This window comes from Anas acuta, chromosome 5, assembly GCF_963932015.1.
Source record: "Anas acuta chromosome 5, bAnaAcu1.1, whole genome shotgun sequence".
NCBI lineage: Eukaryota > Metazoa > Chordata > Aves > Anseriformes > Anatidae > Anas > Anas acuta.
Window position 1 is genome coordinate 18,157,956 of NC_088983.1, and position 18,953 is coordinate 18,176,908.

The following is an 18,953-nucleotide window of genomic DNA, read 5'->3' on the forward strand; positions in this document are numbered from 1 at the left end:
TGATTTTCTTTTGCAAATTAATTGTTTCATTTTTAAATAGTTCTAGCCCCAGTGGAACGTTACCTGTATCTTCACTGCAGTAGGTATCAACTCATGTTAATTTCCTGTCATATGCAAATGAGTAGGCAATATTAAATTGCTGTTAAAGTTAGGGTTTGATCTTCCTTTGTCATCAGTTTCAGAGTCTGGAAACAAAGCTGATTTCACTGGGAATTGTATCTTTTATTATTATTATTACTATTATATATTATCAACTATCAGAAGAGATTCAGTAATTGTACGTGTATAACGGGATGTATATAAGAGTCCAAAAAACCTTGCTTTCTAATCTTTGCATCAGCCGTCCTCAGGCTTGATTCTTATTTCTGCAGCACCAGGACTCCCAGTTCTTCTGCCAAGTTACTCCTGTGCACTGCTGTATGAAGACTCTTTGTAGGAGGAAAAACTGTAAAGCTGAGAACTTGAAAGCCAGTTGCCTAAAGCGAATCAGTCCTTCACCATTTAGTAGATGTCCTACTCTTCAAGTCCTTGGAGCCGCCCCAGGCTGCCACAGGGACCAGTTTTGCTAAAGCCCAGCCTGGTCGATGCCTTTCTGTATAGTCCAAGCAATAAAACAAAAGGCTAGAGCAGGGGAAACAGTGCAAAAGTCATCTCTTCAGAGGGTGAATAATAAAGGGTACATAAAACAATGTAGTTGCCTCATAGCTTTCTCCACTTGAAACTAATCTGAGGAGTGAAATCTTATAAATTATTCCCCAAGTACTGTGGTTTGAACATGGGCTCTGTGACGAGCCCTTATATTTATAGATTTAACTTGTAACAGGGCTGAGCAGAAAGAGAAGAAAAGCTCCACTGTTCTTCTGTTGAACAGAAATCTTTTCTGTGGCCGGGTGGAGCTGGTGCTGGCAGCGGAGGGTGGTTCCCGGCAGCTCCATGCGCTGGTGGCTGAGGCGGTGCCACAGAAATACCCCTCAGTCCTCGCTGCCCTGCAGTTGGTGCTGGGTACCCCACTGCAGCCACCTCAAGGACCAGGTAGATGTGGACACCTCCTGAGGGCACGGGACAGAAGAAACAAGTTTCCAAGATAGGTATAGAAGAGCATGACAATGCCCAGACCTATGTCTGACCAGGCAATTGGTGCTTTAATGTATTTAATGTATTGCCCATCAAAGTTTTGTTCTGAAACCTGCTCTCAGCGTTCGCTGCCACTGTGACAGAATGAAGGTGAGGACAAAACAGCTCAGACAAGGAGATGAGAGGAGACTGGTGGGAATGAAAATACACGTAACTGCTCTGGGCCATCCTCTGGTGGCTCCCTGCACAGCCACCACCGTGCCATGCTCTGCAGATGACTGGCAGTGCTGTGTGTGCCGGGGGCGGGAGGCCCACAGCTCCCTGTCCTGCTCCCCCTCACATCGTACCCTGCAACACCCTGAGGGCATTTGGAGAGCTGCCAGACAAGAGAAACCCGGCCCACCCAGCCACGGCACAGGAGATTTTAGCCTTTAGATGCAGGCTTGCCAAATGCGTGGTCTTGGGCTTCCCTTGCAGGGGAATTGCAGGAAGGCCTTAACTGGTTCACCTCAGACACTCTGAGGCAGGCTGAATCCCAGCTGTGCTGTAGCATTTTGTGCAACCTTGAAATTTGCCTGTCATGGGCAAAATGGTCTCCAGTTGCAAATTTTACTTTATTGCCAATTAACACAAGCTGCTGATTGCTCGTTTGGGTATTTAGAAAGGACACAAACAATCAACCACTTGCATAAACACCTGTCCTACCTCCTCTCCAGCCTCAACATCCCTGTTTTCACCACAGGTTACAATCGGTTTGTCGAAATGCCTCCAGCAAGCCACTGAGCAGCATGAGCAGTCCAAGTGACTTGTGTGGGGGCTCTTTTGCTGCTCTTTGATGCTTACTGCTTGTCCTGCTGCTTTGGGCCTACCCAGTTCCTCTGCTGCCCTTTCTTCAGGGCTGTCCCTGCTCCAGCATGGGCTGCTATGGGATGCAGACCCTGAGAGGTGCCCATGCTCCCTCATGGGTGGCCCACAGGCTGCAGTCCCTCCCTCTGAAGTTCACATGCCCCTTTTGACACAAAGTGGGTCTCCAGTCCCCATTTGCTGGATCCTTTATTATATGCCCTCAAGTAGGAGAGCCCTGTCCTCTGCCACCCCACCGTGGTGGTGCCCAGCAGGTTCCTCCCTGTTGTTGACCTCAGCCTTGGGCTGACCAGATCTGGCTGTGACCAGCTCAGCGGGTGCTGGTGCCACCACCCCCATGCTGAAACCTGGTCCCTCCTGGCCACCACAGCACCTCAGAGGCCACCTGAGGGTGCTGGGCCTGGCCATGTCTGCAGTCTGCAGTGCTATCGGTGCCTTCTGGGCCTTGCTCTACACAGGGGCCCACCAAAAGCCACCATGCTGTCAGGGGCCCTTGCTGTCCACTGCTCCCTACATGGTGGTGGGGTGCTTCAGGGGCCTCATGGAGAAACAGCAGGAGTGAGGCATGTAGAGGACTTTGAGCTTTTAGAATTGCAAATTTTAGCTAAAAACATCCAAACAACCCAGGTAGCACAAGCAGGGCACTTCCCACTTCTCCCACTGAGACTGCAGAGCCACAGCATGTCCTCATCCAAGCCCTCTGGCCCTCACTGGAGCTGAGCTCCTGCACGAGGCTGAGGGGGCCCTCATAAGAACAACGCAGGCCTCAGTGGTCAGGTGATGGTGGGAGATCGTGGGAGCCCAGACTCACCTGAGCTGTTTGCAGGAGGAGGGTGTCTTTCACAAAATGGATAAGCACAAAATGCCAAAGTCTATATGGTCTCCTTGTTAAATTTCTTTCTCTCTACAACAGTACCTGCTACTATCGACACCCTGGCAAAGAAGGCTGCGTTTGACCCTTGTGGCTTGCCTGGGTATGTTGTCTGGTGGAGGTGACTGGAAGGAAAGAAGAGAATGTAAGTAATGGCAAACAGCTTCAAGGTATGAACTGGAGATCCTTCATTATGCCAGGAAATCAAATAATGATGTTTTCTGTGACATCTGCTTCTTTAAAGAACTACTATAAATGACAAAATATTCATCTTTAATACAATGCAATGCCGATGCCGGGCATGTTTTCCACACAAGATAATTAAAGCATTTTAAAATTTCATCTAAAAATACAGCTGATGATTGATTAACAATGGCGAGAAACTCTGTGGAAAACATTGTAAGGCAAACATTTGTCAGAATTAACAACAAACATATACTGTGCTTTTTATCTTATGCTTCTTGACATAGTTCTGATTGCTTGTAAATCTGCAGGCTTTGTTATATTTCTATTTGTGTTAGGATTGGCTGCCTCTTTATATTTGATCAGCAGTGCTGCTCTCCACTGTGGTGTAAGAAATCAAATAATTATTGTATATATAACAATCTAAGCATTACAGTGCAGGAGGCTGTAAACACAAAATTTTGAAATCTCTGCTTATCATCATAAGCAATGTTCTCGCCAAGTCCTTAATGACAATCAATTTCTAGAGGCTTTTCCCAAGTAACCGTGATTGAAAGTAAGAGCATCTTTTCTTGGTCCTGAAGTGCAGTATCTTCCTACTGCTGAGATGCTTCTCTTTTTCTGTCTATTTTCAATGAGTTATAAAATACACAAAGATAGTGCAGACATTTTTTCTTCTCCTGCTTTTTTTTTTTTTTTTAATTAGTGTTAGTACATCAACAGAGTGATGCGTGAACATGAGAAATATTTCTGCTGGATGCACTGCACAAGTCAGGCGCTGTGCACTGGGGACGCCCGGTAACTCCGCTGCGTGCTGGTGGGTGACACAGCAGTTTTCTCCCGCGCCGACATTCCCATATGTACACACCCACTCTTAAAAAATAAATGGCTTGTTGGCAAAATATTGCTTATTAAAAGTGGGATAAGTTAGGATGACGACTCAGAGGTTGATGACATGACTGCTTTGCCCTTTATTAGGAGATACAAACAGAGAGAGACATAAAAAAATGTGTTCTCCTCATTCCTCTGCAGCTTTGTTTTTGCATCTCTAAAGCAAGGATCAGTCTGCGATGCAGGGACCTGATTTTAATCATCATCTTATATAATCTCCGCAATCATAGTAAAGAGCAGTGCTGTTCAGTGATTTTAAAAATAGCTTTATTCTGCTATCGGCATACTAATTAATACACTTGCTTATTCCAACCTAGTTCATTCACCATCTCAGTTACAGAAGCCACGCTACCTGGGGTGTAATCAAATACAAGGGGGTTTGTGTAATGCAGTACTGTAATCCTTCTCAACTGGAGGAAGAAACCTCCAGCCTCCAGGAGGAGACCTGACCTCTTCCTGGTGGGCACTGCCTTCTGTCCCCTCCTTCACAGTGGTGGGGAGGAGCCGTGCCTGCAGTGAGACAGAGCTGGTGATCCACCTTGCATAAAATGGATTTGGGGAATATTACCTATAAGACTGCAAACAGCAGCCGGTCAGCTGCTTTGAATTGCTGAGTTTTGTGAGCAAAGTGGAGAAGAGGAGGGAAAGGAAAGTGCTTGCCGGCTGCTGAGGAGGAAGAGGAGACAACAAGAGAGGTTCCTGGTGCTGAGACATCCAGGAGCTCTGGGGAAAGGAAGCCCTGTCAGAAGTGAGTGCTCAGGATCTCATGCAGGAAACCAACATGGCTTTGTCTCTGCTAGACCTTTTGATTTTGAGGGACTTCTCCCTAATGGCAGGGATGGTGATGTGAAGCACATTTCAGGCTGCCTGAAGCCATGCAAATGTACCCTGAGGAGGTTTGCATGGCCAGTGTTCGCTACAAACCCTTCTCTGTGCTGGGGCTGCATTGATGTCACTCCTCATCAAGCTTGGGATTTCTAAGGAAAAAGGTGAATACAGACAGAGCTCAGGCACCCCAGGCAAGACAGACAATCCTGTTTGATTTCACCACTTCTCACAGCATTTTGTCTCCTCTAAAGCATTGTGGCTGCCTGTTCTGTGCCACCACAGCCACTGTACCAGCACTGCAGCTGCTCCTGGTGATCCAGGCCCCTGCTGCCTTGTCTTTGTCCCACATAATGAAGTGCCACCGTCTGAACAGTAACATGCAATTACAGTGACAGGGCATCCTTTAACATTTCTGCTAGACTATTCCCCAAATGACAACACACAGGACCAGTTTTAGTATTAACTTTCTATAGGGAGAAGTGAGAACCATTTTAACATCTCCTAACTTTAAACATCTGAAATAGGTGCAAGAACGAGGAGGCAAGGCTCCCTGGATGGTGGAGGAGCCTCCATGGGTGTGAACTGTCTCTTTTCCATCAACATCTGGATGCTCTGGGGATGCTCTGGGAGGCTGAGTTCCTCACCCAGGTACCAAAGTTAAATAATATTAAAATAATGCCTAGAGGGCTTTTCCTGAACCAGTTAGCCTAAACGTCACTTCCTCTAGTGGACTGGAGGCTGATGAATGCTGATGTGAGTGAGAACAAAATCACCGCCTTGAAATTATTCCACTTGTTAAATGACCTGGAAGAGAATTACCAACCGATTCCTGGGTTCCATGTCAGGATGCATCTCTGCTTCTGCAAAGCCACGTCTCCATCCTCCTTTCTTCTTCCTCACTGCCCTGTTTTTCTTCATTTCAGGCAACTGAACCATACTCTGTGTGATGGCAGGCTGACAGCCTCCAATACAGAGCTTGAGTACAAAGTACCTTTCACAGCTTTTTCTTATCTCCCTTTTTGTAAAACCAGGTATTTACACAGAGAGCCATCTGACTTAACCCAGTCTGACCTCTTAGAAACGTCTAGCCTTGCATAGGCAATGTGTTTGCTTTAGTAAGCTGGTGCATAAACAAATGTGGAAACAGGGGACTGCTGAAATCCGACACACAGGAGGCCCAATTGCCTGGGCAGCCAGTGCTCCACACAGGCAGGAGCTGTTTGCTTGCCATGCTGCTTCGCCACTCCCTTCAAATGAGCCTGCAGAATTAACAGCCTGTGACAATGGATCTAACTGGAAGCAAATCACTCAACTCTGTCAGGCGGGTAATGTCATCCCAGTCACCGGTGGTGTTCACAGCAACTGGGAGGATCAGAGGGGACCCCGGTCTGTGGAGCAAAGCGCTGGCCATGAAGCAAGGCCTTGCCATGGCCTCACCTCTACATGGAGTACCTGGACTCTGAAGGCTGTACTGAGTGATCTCTTTTCAGGGTTTAGTGGCAATGGAAGAAAAAAAAATGGATTAATTGTTTCCTAGACTTGGAGAATTTTATTATTATTATTTTTAAAGCAATTCATCTTGAAACAAGTAATCACTTGTGCCTAGCTGTATTCATAAGGAAAAATTACAATCATTTCTGGTTCCGGGTTCAGGGGCAAAAGAAAAGATGTGCTCACAGGCAGGGAAAGCTTGTATCCCTCACAGTGCCTCCAGTTGTTTATTCATGCAGAGTGCAAATGCCACTGAAATACACAAGAGCTCACTATCAGGATAACTGTCTGATGTACAATGAAGTAAAAAGACAAATGCATATTTAATTCTAAGGCACTGACGATAAAATATAGATTTTGAGACAAATGAGAAACTCGGAAGTGGCTGCCAAAGGAAGGGGCAGGCTGCATAAGGTTCACCGCCTTAGAAGTTTTTCATAGCTGCATTTTAGTCACCTCTGGCAAAAGAAACTTGTGATTTCTCTTGTGCTGTGGCTCACTCTTACCCGAAGTCTGAATGCGGAGTTAGCTGCACAGCCAGGGAGGCATGTGGGGATGCGGGACAACATGCAAACCATTTTCTGCTCTTCACTGACGGAATAGGTGAGGACCTTCAGCCTGCTGGAGCTAACCCTGCTGGAGCTGTGGGAAGAACAGGAGACTGTGAAACCTGGGTGCGAGCATGCGTGGTGCTGAACAAGCTACCTGTGGAAATACTTCAGCACGTCACGGAGCTCCTTAACGACCTATTCAATAGGCTGGAAAATACAACCAATTCGTTTAAATTGCTACTGCAAATAAGTTGTCCAAATGTCTAATCAGGTCCTATTAGAAATCTAAATGGATCATGTGTTCCACCGGGGTACAAAAGGCAGCTTTGTTTCCAATCACCAGTGCTGGCACTGCAGCCAGGACTGAGCACCTCGTGCACTCACAGCCTCCTTCTGAGAGCAGCTCAGTGCTGGGGGCCACCTCCTGCTGGCTCCATGCAGGGCTGCCCAGAGCCAGGGTGAGCTCAGATCTCTGCTACATGGCCCTAGGACCTCAAGCACTTTTGCCAAACGATTCCCCACATAACCAGGACTTCAGCAACCCTTAAACAGAGAGCTGTGCTGAGTTCTGCAGACTGCAACACTATTATTCCCTTCTCCGAAGAAAGCAAAGCATTTCTGTAGGTGTTCTTTATCTTGACCTCCTCCTTTGTCCTTCCCTGATCCTCACTTGAATTTACATCAGACAGGTGTAAATAACTCGGGAGGTAACCCAAGAGGAGCAAAAGTAAGCGTGTTCTCCCCCTTTACTGTAAGTCTGAATAGGCAGTACCTGTTGCATATTCATATTTTAATGTGACAAAAAAAAATAAATCATTATTTTAGCTTTTCTCAAACATGATCTAATGTTCAGACTAAGGGCTTTTCCAGATGATCTGTTCACAGATAATAAGGTTAAAGGACAGACCTTGAACTGCTGAGAAGTCTTATTACGATGGACACAAGGTTTTAGATTTTGGTGTTAAAATTCAATGTCTGTACCCTCTTGTTGTCTGTATCCTCTTCTCTCAGTTTTGTGAAAAGCCTAGCAGAGTTCACTGATCTGTTAAAACTGTAATATTTTAAACAGGCAACATAAATACTATAATTTTATGGGACCCGTAAAACCCCAGAAATACCACTTAGCATTTGTAGCCATTTTCTTAATTTCAGCACAAAGAATTGCCTTTTGGTCCATGTTGGCCATTGGGTGTGGTGTTGGTAATGGTGTCAGAGATGCTGCTAGCCAGGTAACCAAACCCCCTGCCCTGCTTCCTCTGAAGGTGGTGGTAAACCTTGGCTGAAGAGCAGGACTGTGCCTTTAATAACGCGTGGATGTAGGTGCATCTGTCTACATTAGGTCACTTGTTAGCATTTTAGGCTAGTAGAAGGTTCAGTTACTTTTCCAAGCTTGTAATTTCCTAGTTGTTCCCTGCTCCCTTTTCCCTTACCCAGGCTGTTCCCTACCACTTCTGCGAGTGAGCTGTGTGGGCTTGCGCAGCACATGGGGAGGATTTTGCCCCTCTCCTCCCCAGCACGTTATCTTGCTCTCAAGGACTATCTTCTGGGCGGGGTGCTGCAGATCCAATTAAATATGCTTCTGTATCAACACTGCTCCTAAGCAAAATGTATTGATTGGTGAAGCTTTGGACCTACTTTAATCAAGTAATCTAAACAGGGCTTAAGCTTCAAAAGCCTAGTGATGCTCCTAGCTTCAAAGCTTTTACTTATACTGAATTAATTTATCCTGGATGTTTTAATGCTCCCAGCAACCCTATGGATTATAATGTTAGAGGCTGCAATCATGGCTCCGATAATATTCCCTAAGCTTAGACCGTATTGATTATGATGTAAAGGCAGAAAGGAGAGTGGGAAACACAAGAGGAAAACAAAAGGCTTTGATTTGAAGGAAGAGTGAATCTGTTTCCCCCTGCAGCAGGCTGCTGGGAAGGAATATCAGAAGGTTTTAGCAGTTGCTTTTTTTCCTTGACTGAAGGTTTTTCTGGTTTGGACTGAGTGTCAAATGCTCGTTTCCAGACTCCTTCTTGTGTAATACTGTAGGTGTATTATGTTATAAATGTAATTATTTGGCTGAAGGAAGGTTGGTTTGGGTTTCATATGCACTGGCTAGCACAGCATTGTTTAGCATCAGTACAAGTTACAATCTTTGTCTCAGCGCCACCCTGGGAAAAGGGAATAGCATTTTTCCCTGTCCAAGCAAGAGAGAGAAGCCACTGTGTGTAGCCACCTGATGCTAAATTATGTGCACTACTCACAAAGCTGATGCATGCTTGAGAAACAGAAGAAACTGTGAAGAACAGCCTCACCTCTACAAACCACGTGTGTATGTAAGAACCAATACATCCTAGGGGATGTACTGAACACCCGAGGAAACACAGGGAAATGCCTAACCCAAAGCGCTCTGTGTTCTAAAAATGCCATTAAATGTGGTGTGGTTTGACCCTCATTAGTGAGAAGAGTGGCTAAACAAACACAACTGCACCCGCTTCTGTGCTGACTGGGATTTCCTCAGGCAAGCAAGCTGATGGCATCTGGCAGCTTTGTGGGAGACACATGGCTGGCGTCCCCTGCTCCTCTCGTCCCAGCAGAGATGCTGGGTGCTCAGCATGGGCTGCTCCATCCTGGACTGGGGAATTGTGCGCAGGGGCTGGGCAGGAGGATGGGGTGATCCCGGTCATGGGAGGGTGGCAGAGGGGTGGATGAACAACCAGAGGATGTCAGATGGCTCCCAGCATGCTGTCAGATTGGCAAGGGACTGATTGTGTCTGAAAGAGAAGAAGGTACGAGCACCCAGGCGGAGGCTACCCGCAGGCAGGACGGTGCGGTCCTGTTACCTCACCTGCATCTTCCTATGCAGACGATGCCATCAGAGTGAATTTAAAACTGGACAAGATGCAGACCTAAGAAATACTCCCAGGATAACAATTCTGCACCCAGGCACAGTGCTGGTTGCATTGGGTCCTCTCCAGATAGCTCCCAAAATTTATTCAGCAGCCTTGCCCTGAACTCAAAGCCCGTGAAGCGATTTCACACAGAGAGCTCTGATTGCTACAGCAATAATTTCTTCTAACATCCTTTCAAACACTTATTAATAGGAAAAATATCAGTTCAAACTGTCTTCCCATTTCACAGCAAATATCAATGTTCACAGTGTGAACTTTAAAACCCCATCAGATTAGTTAATGTCCACAGTTATTAGGGTACTGCCAATTGAGATTTTTGCTGTCCTCCACTGCTCTTCGTCTCCCTTTACTGTGCAGTGCACATCACTTAAAACATAACTCACCTGTGCTGGTGGGCTGGGGGTGATTTTTGGTCATGCTGCCAACTGGCAGTGAGCAAAATGAGGAACTTGGGCACACCTTCCTGCCTGGATCCCCGCAAAACCACCTGCTTACCACCCACAGCCACATCAGGAGGGCAGCGACTTTACAGGTGCAGATATGGAGGCAGGAAGGTGACAGCAAGAACAGAGGTTTGGGCTTTATACTCTTCTCTATTTCATAAACACTTGGTTGCGTGCAGCTTCTCTATTTTCACCATGGCAGGGATAACTGTTACCTCCTGTAACTAGTGAGAAAAGGCACGAAAAAGAGCAAAAAGGCCAATTGTGTGGTGTAGGTGAGATACTGGTGGTGCTGCCCCTGGTGTTTGGAAAACATCATATTTCTAAGTTATTGCTTTCTTCTGCTATCCTGGTGCCAGAAAACATGTTTCTCATGAAGGGGCAAGCATCCTCTGGCATTTTGACATCCCTTCCCTCGGTCCTAATTAAGCTTGAATACTATTTACAATACAATTTATGTTCTGCTTGACTATATTGTGGCAAACCGTTTTATTTTTTTTTTTAGCCTTATGTGCCACTATGGGTTGACTTATTCATGTCCACTGATTTATGAAGCAGGGTTAATTCTCTCTGTAGCTGCCAAAAATGTGAATGAGGGGATCACAGCAGCCCTAGCTGTCCATGCAGCCCTCCCACCAGGTACTGTAGGATCTCTTAAGAAGGACCAGGACATTTGCATCGCAGTGGAAGGGAGGGCCTGGCTGGAAGCTGGCTCTGTGAGATCTGCCCTTCAGGTTCACTGGGGCTGGAGAAGACTGAGGAGATGCAGTCCAGCTGACCCGATCTGCTTAAGGTCATGTAACACAACCTCAGTGCTGAGTACACGGGGACTCCCTCCATACATTGCTGACTTTGTGGCACAGCATTTTTTTTATTATTTTATTTCCAAAGCTCTTGAAATCTCTATATATAGACAAACATCTGGACTCCTAATTTCGCTCTCCCTGTTTCCCCTGCCCCCACCAAAGAGTAATCCCTTCCTGTGCTGCCTGCAGGACAAAATGAGCCCACTTCTACCTCTGGTGCACCGCTGCCAGGCCATTTTACATAAGCATCCTTTTCTGCTCCCCATCTCAGGACAGAGCGTGCTGCTGGAGCCGGCTGGTGTCTTTAATCCCCGAGCAGAGCCGCACAGATTACATTCCTCGCTGTCACCAGTGCCCAGCGGATAACGGGCGTGCTGTGCTGCTTTCCCTCTGCTGTGCCGATCGCTCTCCTGCCGAGCACGTGGCACTGGCTCATTTGCCATCAGTGATATAAAGGCCAGGAAAAGCCTCCCCTGCCCCCTTCCCATGGCTGTGATAACTCAGGCTGCTTAGCCAGCCCTCTAGGGGAAGCTTTATCATCGGGCTCGTTCAGGGAGAGGAGACTGTTGCACTGGGCAGGCTGACTTCTCTGTGCCTCTGGTCGTGACTTGCCTTGGACCAGTCCCCATCCCCAGCTTTGTTTCCTTCCGTAGGTGGAGCTGCTTCTAGGACAGGAAAAAGAATGTTACAGTTTGAGGTTATTGGGCTCTGGGTGGTGTTTCACTGCCAGGGGTAAGTGGGGAGGAGGTGTGTATCCACAGGGACACCGAGGGGGGATGTGAGCTGCGATTTGCTGTGATGCTGAAGGTTCACTTTCCTGTAGATCCCATGGCTTGGAGGCAAACTGAGAGATGGGGTTTCTGGCAAGAGCTTGGTGTGGGGTGAGTTGGGAGGGTATTAACAGCAGAGGGGACAGATAGGACATATGACCATGGCAGATGTGTGCGACTTCTTGCTGATGGAAAGCTGCAGGGAGCACAGCTTCAAGTGCAGGTTGTCCCCTTCCTCCCAAGCTGGAGGATTTCCAAACCTCACTGTTTGGGCTGCAGAATGGCTGAAAAAGGCTCAAACCTTGCACAGTAACTGAAACCCATGCTCCAGTTTTATGGAGCATGACTCTCCTCCTGAGTGCTTGCACCTGGCCTTCTAGCAGAGGGTGGGGAACCCCCGGGTTAGTTCAGCCACTACTTTAATAAATACAGGGAAAGAGAAGGCAAAATTGGCTGTTTCCTGTCTTAATATTTTATCATTTGACCATGTGAGGAAATGGAGAAAAGTGATACTGTGCCTCAGCTGTGCTGGTGGCTCTGGACAAGCTTCCCATGCCAGTTCCCCGTGGGAATTTAGGGGGTTCGTATTTGGGTATTTGGGCCTCTTTTCAAGCTCAGCCTGGGGGAGTGTGGAGGAGCAGCAGACATCTGGCTGCCTGGACTTGGGCATTAGCCCAGACGGAAGGAACTTCTAACCCCAGACCATAACCACCAGCTGCACGGGGCTCCATGGGTTGTGTCAGGGGCACAGCAAGTGTCCCCGACTGCTTTCTGAGCCCTGCCTGCACTCGCTGTGCCTTGGTTGGTGAGAGAGGCACGGGTACCCCAAATGGCACTGCAGGCTGCACTGCCACAGACGTGACGGGGTGCCCAGTTGGTGCTTCCTGCACTGATGGGATCCAACAGACTGCTTTACCTACTGCCAATACAAATCTCTAAAACGGGTTTGCTTCCACTGCTTTAAACACACTTGCCAAAGCACAGAAGGTCAAAATCAAGGAAGGTTTAAAACCAGTCAACTACGTTTATTGTACAGGTTTCTACTGGGTCACCAACCTACATCAGTCACACCAGAGAAAATTTCCTAATATAAACAAATTCTGAGCGACAGAGCAGGCTGCATCGCCGGCTCTGTACTAAATTGCTGTTCACTTTCTTTCCAAGCCCTTTTCTTCCTCTCATATCCTCTCTCGCTCTCATTTCGCTTTTCCTTTCTTCGTGCAGAGAGGAGAAATGATTGCTAATGAATTGCAAGCATGGGGTATGGGAAGATCAGTTAATATGGCCCAAGTATTCAGTAATACAAATACATTAAAGTGATCAAGCAATGAATGAAAATTGACCCAAAGAGCAGGTTCCACTGAGAAAACATGTGAGAATGTAAATTAATGTGACTTGATGAAACTTGAAATGTCATAACACAGCAGGGCACACAACACATCAGAGGAAATGTGAAAATTATACTTTTTTCTGAAATCATAGTTTTCAAAAATAAGTGGCTTTTAAATTCTTCTAAAAATATAATAAAGGAATTAGTGTCAAGAAAAAGGTTATTGTTGTTTATCAGACTGCAGGCTCAGTCCATGGTGGCTTTTCACAAATAACCTCTTTTATTTCTCTGACTATGCAGAAGGAAAAGGAAAAAGAAAAATACTGAAGTCTTTCTACATGTCTGGATCCCTCTTCTTTTTAACTTTGCACAAGGGAACGTTTTATGTTCTTTGGAGGGTAAATGGCATGATAATCTATAGCTTTATGATGATGATGATGATGATTATTATTATTATTATTAATATTAATATTATTATTATTATTCCTTCTGGCCATCTGCTTTCATACAAAAGTTCTAATGCTTATAAACAAGAAAAGAAACAAACAAACAAAAAACACAAGAGGAAAGGTCATTTGAAATTTGCCTGTCTTCTAATAAAATTTACTTAGAAAGTATGTATAGAAGTGTTGTGAGACATAATTAAATACTTAGGCTGACAAGTTTCCAAACCCAAACAGAAAATATAACATACTCTTCCCTGTACCCCATGTCCATGTTGGTTTGATGGTGATGTGACTGGTCCATGTGTTCTCTTGCTATCATGAGAGATGAAGGATTTTCCTCCTGGTCTCCATGCTGGAACTTGGTGCTCACAGGGGTCTAAAACACGAGTAGGTGTCAAATGATTCCTTCCCTGCTCAACAGAAGCCAGCAGGTGAGATGTGAACGGATCCCTCCTTTCTTCTGCACAAAGCGCATTTCCTTAGATTCTGAGAGTGGAGGTACGTAGACTCAAAGATGAAACTGCCACACTCCACAAAATTGTTATTTTGATCTTCAGCCTTCATTGGCCACAGGTGGAAAAGGGAATCTCACCCTCTTTCTCTAGCACTGAATTGCAGAATCACAGGATGGCCGAGGTTGGAAAGGACCTCTGAATATCATCTAGTCCAACCCCCTGCCCAGCAGGAGCACCTAGAGCACGTTGTGCAGGATGGCATCCAGACAGGATGACTGTGGCATCCACTGGAAGACCATGTGCTGGATTCTGGCTGAAGATAAGCATCATCTATAGATGTCAGAGGTGTCCTAACAACCCCTCTGCCCCGACCACATCTCTGCATTGTTCCATCTCAGATGCTTTCCTCAGCCTGTTTCTCAAAACTTTATTTCCCCAGTCATCCTGACCTGTTTTCTCCTAATGGAGTTAATATGCATATAGGAAGAATTAACCGAAGTCTACATCCTGATAAGGAAATTAAAAGACTTTTATTCCACAGAAGAGGGTGTCCAGTAAGAAAGACAGACAGAGTTACTAGTTGATACCTGATCACAAATGATGAAATGCAGCCTCGCCCCATCTCTTTTCCTGTAGGCCTGCACAAAGGTCAGGTGGTACTATCCACAGGGGAAGGTGGTAGGCCTCAGTGTAATGAGGCCTATTTGTACACAAAAGAAATAGAAAGCAAAAATAGAGAAAAAAAAATCATGCAAGTGTAATACAGAAAAAGCAGAATAGAAAGGAAAAATACAACAGGTCAGTAAAGCTATTGGATGACTAATTTATATAGCATGGTGCATAACATAGTCTTCCTGTTCTTATACAACAGAAAATATTAATTGCATGAAATGTCCAGAATATGAATTCAGAAATGTCCATGAAATAACCAGAAACACCTACATATATTTCTAACTCATTAAGCTGGTTGTCAAAGACCAGGGGCAAAAACAGGCTAGAGGATATTTTACCGTTTGCAGCCTGCACAGAAAATTTGTGAATTCAACTTGGGTAGTTTTCCTTCTGCGCAAATAAGCAGAGCACAAAGCTGGTTTGTCCATTTTCATCATTCATCCAAGAGAAGGAGAAATACTAGGTGAGAACAGGTTCCGAATCTGCTGCATCTTAGCCCAGGTCATTGTTTTTTTTCCCTGTTTGAACTTATATCCTGAAACATGAGACCACTGTAAAGCAACTGGCTAACAATACAATGGCTTTGCCCTCCTGAACAAGCAAGGAGCCTTTTAGAAAAATGTGGCACTTCAACTAAAGCAAAAGATATTACAGATTTCATTTTTTTAATGTGCCTAAGTAAATGATAAATGGGAAATTATTGAGTAGCTATTTTTTTCTGAACATTTTCTTGGCATGGCTTATTTGTAGCTTCTCCAGTTGGGTTACAGTGGAAATTAAAGTTATTTTTCTTGGTAAGGTTTGCTTGTTACGTGTTTATAATACGTCTACAATTCACACAGAAAGGGGAGTCTGAGGAATGAGGCTACAAATAGGCCTATGCCTTCTATTAATTGTTGGCTAAAACATACAGAAGAGCCTTCCACTCATATTAGAAACAAGCATCAAGTATCAACGAAAAATATGTTTGTTTAATGTTGTCTGGTCAGGATCCAATTACACATGGTGTATTTATTTTAAACTTATAAGACGCACACTGGAGATCTCCAGGAACAAAAATGAGCTGGAATTGGCTGAGCACTGAGTGGAAAAAATAATGATCTGTGTTACATATCTTGTGTACTGGAGACTATAGAGGAGGGATTAAAAAACTAAGGCCATGCCTGTTTGCACTGCACAGCACAGACTGCTTTGAGTGGTATTTGAATATTGCCCCCCAGCAGAGAGATAACATGCTTTATCAGTGCTTTAGGTATATATTCTGCAACAGAAAAAGACGGCATCGGTTAGTAGATATCACATTAAACCCATGTCAGCTATGTCCCTCATAGTAAGCTCTTGTGTTTGCCAACGTGCTCACGGAGGGGATGCTGTGCTGGAGGGGAGCCCCGGGCAGGTGAGGGAAGTGTGGCAGGGGTGCAATGGGAACAATGAGCAGCTGTGGAGGGACTGCAAGCTGACATTTGGATGTTTCTTCCCTGTGTTGGCAGAAACTGCTTTGGGGAGGAAAGGAAACTCTTCTTCAAAAGAGGCAGCTGCTGAAGAGGGTTCCTAATTCTAGAATATGGAGTAAAAACACAGAGCTGGAGCACCATCCGCATATTTGGCAAAGACATGCTAAAGAAGCCAGCTTGGTTTTGCAGTTCTTAAAATGTGTGAGATACCTCTAAGATCCCTTTTGTATATATATTTATCTATTTTATTGCTGAGGAAGGTGATAAGGTTTTCCTGTTACAACCCACCTTTGACTCAATACATTGTTGTGTTATGTCCTACATCCTTCACTGAAGGTGTTTAGACAGAACTTCTGAAATATCTCATCTGTGTCTCTCAAAGAAGGAATCCATGGCCTGTGGAAAGCCTCTTCTGTCTCAGAAAGCCAAAGGACTTTGCATAATGTTTAGTCTTGCATTGCTCTAAACAAATCTTATAAATGACCCTTCCCTGCTGGTAGAGGTTTGCTGTTGGAGGCTATTTCAAAAATAGTTTTCTGTCTTGTCAGTTTGTCTGTATTTACATTTGTCTGCTTGCATTTGAGCTGCAAGAGTGCTTTGCTGCCAACTTCAGGAGGAAAGTCTTCACTCAGAGGGTGGTGAGGCACTGGGAGAGGCTGCCCAGAGAGGTTGTGGATGCCCTGGAGGTGTTCAAGACCAAGTTGAGCAAGAGGCCCTGAGCAACCTGATCTGGTGGGTGATGTCCCTGCCTATGGCAAGGGGGTTGGAACTGGGTGATCATTAAGGCCCCTTCCAACCTAAGCCATTCTATGGCTCTATGATTCACTTCGGTCTTTTTTTTTTTTTTTTTTTTTTTTCCTGGTGAGATGAGATATGTCTGTGTGTGGGGAGTATTGCTATTAGGAATTTTCCAGATACATTGATATTGATCCTGGCTAGTTTCTACTGAGTATCTCAGCAAGCCCTTCGGCTTGCTGAGCCACTGGGGAAGACGAAGATGAGCCTCTGGGGAAAACCTGGGCCAGGAGTACAAATGCTAGGCTGTGTCATGCCAGACTGCAGAATTTCAACACTGATGCCCATACTGCTGAGGTCAGTGATAGGGCCCAGCTCTCTGAAACCTTCTCACCAGATTGAATAAGATCCAGCCACAACAACTAACTATACATTGTTGAAATCCTGAGACTGGTTTCAAAGCAGTTTTAGAAACCAAATGAATTGGAAAACAAGCATATAAGGAGGGAAAAAATATGGTTGCTTAATAGGAAGTGGGATGTTAAAACAGGTTTATTGTTGCAGAAGAGTTGTGTGTGTTGTTTGTAACATCTACTATTGACACTTTCAATGGTGATTTGTATAAACAAACACACTTTTTTGCCAATAGAACAATACAGTTATATGATTAATGCAATCATACTGGAAATTATTTATCAAAATGATGCAGAATGTAGAACATCAAAAGCCAGCCCCTTTAGCCCCTGAGAAACCCCTCCTGGTTTCAGTAGGATCAGGATTTCACTCCTATTTATTAGTCTTTGACATGCTCTGGTAAAAATGTTAATTATTGTATATAATCACCCTGTGCTAAAATGACCTACAGTTTTCTAGTTCATAGGCAAATGTTGCAGCAGTACAAAAGATTCAATATTTTTAGTAAAACCATTCAGAAGATTTTTATATCATCTTGGATCTTGCAGTAGCTTTTACAGAGCTCAGTGGTAATACAGTTGGAAGTGAGGTACGAGTCTCAGGTAGTGTTTTGTGGTGCTGGATATTTGCTGTTATTAGCATGTTCAGTTGCCCTGCTTCACAGGGAGTCTGTGATTCACAGGCATGAATAGTCCTACATGGTACAGAGCATCTCTGTCTAAAGCAATATGCACATGCACTCCCTGAAATTAAAAGAAGAGATCTCAGTTTAAAAGCTTCTAAAAAGTGATGGTCACCTTCATGTTGCTATCTCCTGCCTGGAAAGTAGTGAAGAGAACTGATACAAGTGACCAGGAATCATAGGAGTAAGCACAGACATAGGAGTAAGCACAGGTCACGCTGTGATTTTTGTTTGTTTGTTTGTTTTCCTTCAGCAACTGTGGGCTGGTGTCCATCAGGCAAGACTGTTGGGTACTGGCTCATATCATCAGAAAACACCATGCTCCCACTGCAATCTGTATAAAATGAGATGGACTTAAACCTCTTATGTCTCATTCTCCAACCGTATCTCATTCCTTGCCGCTGCTTCATTTCCTTGTGCTCTGCCCCCACACCACACTTTATTTGCTAGCCACTGCTATCAGCAGCAGCAACAGCAGCAGCTCCCTGTCAGTGCCAGGCCATGGCCCTCTCTGAAACAGATTTTTAGTGGTGGTATTACACACACCACAAAGGAAACATTTGCTCCACAATATTCCCTCCTCCCCCAAACCGCCTCTCTAATTTCCTCCCGCTCTCAGTCTTTGTTCTTTCAACTTAAATATTCTTCCTATATATCATTTCTTGCTGCTCGTGTTTGCATGCTTTTGCTGAGCTCCTGCTTAACCCTTAGAAACCATTTTCTTTCTTCTCCATGAGAGGTGAGCAGTAGGTTTTTGCTTCCTAGTGGCAGCTATTGAGTGTTAACACAGATGAGCCTGTCCTCCCTTTACATCCCTTCTAAACATATACAGATCACTTAAGTCATATTGCCCATCATCTTGTGAAACATCTCAGATTCCTGAAGTATTCTGAAGTGGCACCAGACATCCAGATTTAGACATTTAAATGGCTCCTGTTATCAGCTTCTTTCTCCAAAATTCCATGTTATTTTTTTTTTCTGCCAGATCTCCTAACTTTACTGTATCCAGTATTGTTCACAAAAAAAAGAACGAGCAACAAATGGTTTGGTGGTAGAAATTCTTATTGCTCAAATGAAGCCATGGAAGCTA